Genomic DNA, 4353 nt, shown 5'->3' with positions numbered 1-4353 from the left:
ATCATTCTCGCATCTATTTCGGGCAATCGCGCTAACTTACGATCTTATTAAAACAGAGTTACGCACGCTCTACCGAAAAATAAAATAGCTTATTTTAATTTTATTGCACTATTTCGGCGATAATTATGCACGTTTAATCGAAAAGCCAGAATAACGTGAAAAATACGTTTCGGCCAAGTGTGCGTATATCATGTGAGCCCATCCCATTAAAAATTCAAAAATTAAAAATTTAATTAATTTAATATTTAAACAAATAAATCACGTTTTTAAAAAGAATGTTTACTTTTTCACAGCACGCTGTGTATTGTGGTCTCGTATGAGAAGTTGACTCCACCATATCTAACACTCAAGGGGTTGCCCTACCCTACCCTCCCTCCCTAACTCTACAGAAAGCGAAATTTCTCATAACGCCCCTTGTCCCTGCAAACAAGCCTTGCCGCGGGTACACTCTTTAAGTCGAAAAGTGAAACTGAGTTGTGAATTGTAAAGGTCGCAGCCTCAGGACGCCGAGTATACACTCCAAATCCAGGGTGTCTAGAAACTATACGCCTTAGGCGTATGCCACAGAAATGGAACTGCCTTAAGGCGCCTTGATTCTACACGCCAAAGGCGTATACCCCATTGAGCACCTTTTGCAGATAGAAGTTAGCATGTGAACACCATTGGTCGAAGGAAAGGTGCGTGCATTGTACACACCCTGGATCATAGGCACTGAGCTCAACAGGACTCAAGGTGCGTTGAATGCAAACACCGCCCTTGGCCGAGGCCATGCCTACCGAGGCCTTAAAGGGTGTTTACATTCTACGCACCTTGAGTCCTGTTGAGCTCAGTGCCTATGATCCAGGGTGTGTACAATGCACGCACCTTTCCTTCGACCAATGGTGCTCACATGCTAACTTCTATCTGCAAAAGGTGCTCAATGGGGTATACGCCTTTGGCGTCTAGTTTCAAGGCGCCTTAAGGCAGTTCCATTTCTGTGGCATGCGCCTAAGGCGTATAGTTTCTAGACACCTTGGATTTGGAGTGTAGTTCAGTCAAGTGGGCGGGACTAGAATCAAAGCGACATCGCTTCGAAGTAAGCCTCGTGTGAGGCGAGCACAGCGCACTGCAAGAAAAAGTGTGAATAGTACAACAAATGTACAACAAAAACTGTACAATAAAAGTACAACAGGGATTGTAGAAAGTACAACGAGAATTGTACAAACCACAACGAGGCCTGCACTGCCCAGCACTCGTCATGCCGGTTCCATTGTACTTTGTACAACAATTGTTGTACTTTGAAAGTACAATAAAAACCTGATAAAAAATTTGCCAGAAATTTGTGTACTTTTGTTGTGGTTATTTCCTGCAGTGCGGAGCAAGCAAACAGGGGCGGACTAGCGGTGCTAGGGCCCCTCCGGGAATGAGTCTGAAGGGCCCCACTATCACCGTCTCATAAACGAAACTTTCAAATTCAGGAAAGTGCATGTTTTCTCTTAAAATGTTATTTTATTTCGAGTTCTAAGTGATTTGACAGAATCGTGTCGGTAAAACGTCAAGGGGCGATGTGAGATGCAAGAAATATCTAAAAGGAAATGGAAAAACCTCAAAGTGCGAGCGGGGCGAGCTTCGCGCCCACGACGTTTCGGCTTGTCCCACGGATTCTACTAAAAACGAATATAACTGTTCAAAAGTCAATTAACTTGCAATAATAGTGCTGATGAAGCTAGGGCATTTGAGCTCGGTGGGTCCTAAGAATTAGCGTCCTTCCAAAGTATACAAAATGATCCATTGTGCGAGCGAAGCGAGCCAGAAGCCAGGGCTTTTCATCGCTTTGAACCTGTTCAAATGACTTATTTGGCAGTTTTGTGGCGCTCTGATTTTAGTCCTTGGCATCTGGGGCCGCAGACAGGGTCTTTGGGGGCCCCGGCCGGGCTAGGGCCCACCCGGGAATCCCCGGGCGCCCGGGCGGGCCAGTCCGCCCCTGCAAGCAAACGGCGGTTTACCTTAGTAGGGGCGCAGACGGATCGGGTATGCTCGGAGGGGAGGGCAGTGCCCATGCGTTTCACCCATACCTGCCACTTGTACATTGCTCCCCAAAGATACACAGGAGAGGAGATGGGCTACTGAACAATTAGATTATGTCGAGACTGCAATATTAAAGTCATGTGCACTGTCAGAAAACTCCGTAAAAATACGGAAATTTAACGGAGACTGTCCATTTTTTTTTACGGAGATCTCCGTTTTTATGAATTATGGATTTTCTCCGTAAAAATATGGAAGTTATGTATATAAATGAAATAGAAGCCCTACTTATCAAAAAGAACAGACTAATTCACGTTATCGATGGGTTGGGTGACCTACTGATTAGGTGTTCCAAGAGTGCGCCTTCCCTAAAGCGACCTCGCCTTTGGGTTTCCGTCCATTTATCCGATCCTGGCATGTGGTCAAGTGGATCTTCAAACAGTTTTGGAGAATATCACTTTCGTCTTAAAGACCACTGTTTGCATTAACATCGGAGGTAGAAAGAGGGAAGTAAACCGTTAAAATGCGTTTCTTTCTGCAAAAATGCGGTTTATTTCCGTAAAAATACGGAAAATCTCCGTAAAAATATGGAAAATCTCCGTAAAAAGATGGAAAATTTACGGAGCCTCCATTCCCAAAATTAGAGTGACTTTCTCCGTAAATTTACGGACTTTTTTTCTAACAGTGTGGGCGCACCGCACGCACGCACGCATGCTGCTGCACCAGGACACAACACCTCACCGCCAACAGGTGCTGGGGCACGGCCAAGCCGTCCTGCCGAAGTGTGCGTTGGCGCCCTTCTCTAGCACGGCCGGCACGGCCACGTCAGTGCGCCGCCGGCCGCGCAAGCAAAGGGTGACTTGGGCAGCAGGGCCGCAGCACGCCGGCAGCGGCCTCGGCCATCTGGGATCGTCCGCGATTACCGCCACCTGTCTGCGGCCTCGCCCACGGCAGCGCAGTCCGGGTACCACTACTACCGCCGTGCGTCCGGGGAGCGTGTCAATGGTGCCGACGACGCCATCGCCTCTGAAGTGCGGTCTGGGCCAAGTCGGGGACCATGGGGAAGTCAGTACATCCACGGAGAGCGCCGCGCATCGCTGAACGGCGACGCCATGGCTCCCTGCAGCGGGGACCACGACGGCGTCCCACCTAGAGAACGGCTTTGGTCGGATCGTCGAGCATCGTGCAGCGAGGACCGCAACGACGCTGGTCCTCCGGGCGCACAGCTCCACGCCGCGCACGCGGAACGACAGCGAGCACAACCCCCGGACGTGTTCGTTTTGACGTGTCCGGCTGTGTGCAGCTGTGTCACTACCAACCTTCACCGCCCCGTCAAGGAGAGCGCGGTTCCCGCCTAGAGTACGCGTCAACGCGCCGTAGTCCGCGAGCGAGTGCCCAAGCGGCGCAGCACAGTGCCGGGGACCCGTGCCGACGCCGAGGCCTTGGCAAGGTGCACAACGACACCGCCGCGGCCGCCAGGCGCACCGTGACCTTGGAAACTTGCCGTGAATGCGCGGTACACCCGATACGATGGACCGTATGGAGAAAGCCGATTTTATCTCGGTGGTCCAAGTGACACAAAAGCTGTTTTGGATGCCTGATACGATGGGCCGTTTCAGCCAAAGAAAAAAGTCGAGGCATGGTTGCCAAGAGGATGGTAGAGCGCGCACCAGACGACGCCGCCGCCGACAGCCACACCGTGGCCTCGGCGACGACGCCTTGATGTGCCGCGTCCCGGACGCCTGCAAGGATATCGGTAAGGCATGAAGCCAAAGCTGGGGTGACAGAGGATTCCGACGGCCACCACCTCAGAGCAGCAAAGTCTCGGAGGCAAGGGCACAGTCGGGAACCAGTGCGGCCAAAGCGAATCTACGTGGAGTGTCCTGGCTATCCGGCCTCGGAGTCCACGACGGCGACCCTCCCGCCGCCGGGCCGCGGGGTGTCCCTCGAGAGGTGCCTAGTGCGTGTCGCATCGGTTCTCCGACACCGAGGTGCACGACACGGCCTTGGCGTGGCGAGCTGCGTGGATGCCTTAAGCAAGGACCACGTCGAGACCCTCGAGCTTTGCGACTTTACCACGTGCGCGTCCTCGGGCTGACGGCAAGCCGCGCTGCCGGGGTGGGCCCGGTTCCCCTAAGCACTTTCCTCCTAACCCCCGCCTTCTTCATCTTAGACGAAAAATAACTTTTTTCATCTAAAATGTTATTTTTCATCTAATTAAATATACGTCTAAACATTTATCCCCCAAACAATCTTCTCCTAATCATTTTTCTCCTAAACATTTTTCTCCTAAACTCTCAATTAACACTTGATTGATTGATGATTGATTGAGTCAGGTGATTGATTGAT

This window comes from Thrips palmi, unplaced genomic scaffold, assembly GCF_012932325.1.
Source record: "Thrips palmi isolate BJ-2018 unplaced genomic scaffold, TpBJ-2018v1 HiC_scaffold_5, whole genome shotgun sequence".
Taxonomy (NCBI): Eukaryota; Metazoa; Arthropoda; class Insecta; order Thysanoptera; family Thripidae; genus Thrips; species Thrips palmi.
This window is presented reverse-complemented; position numbering follows the sequence as displayed.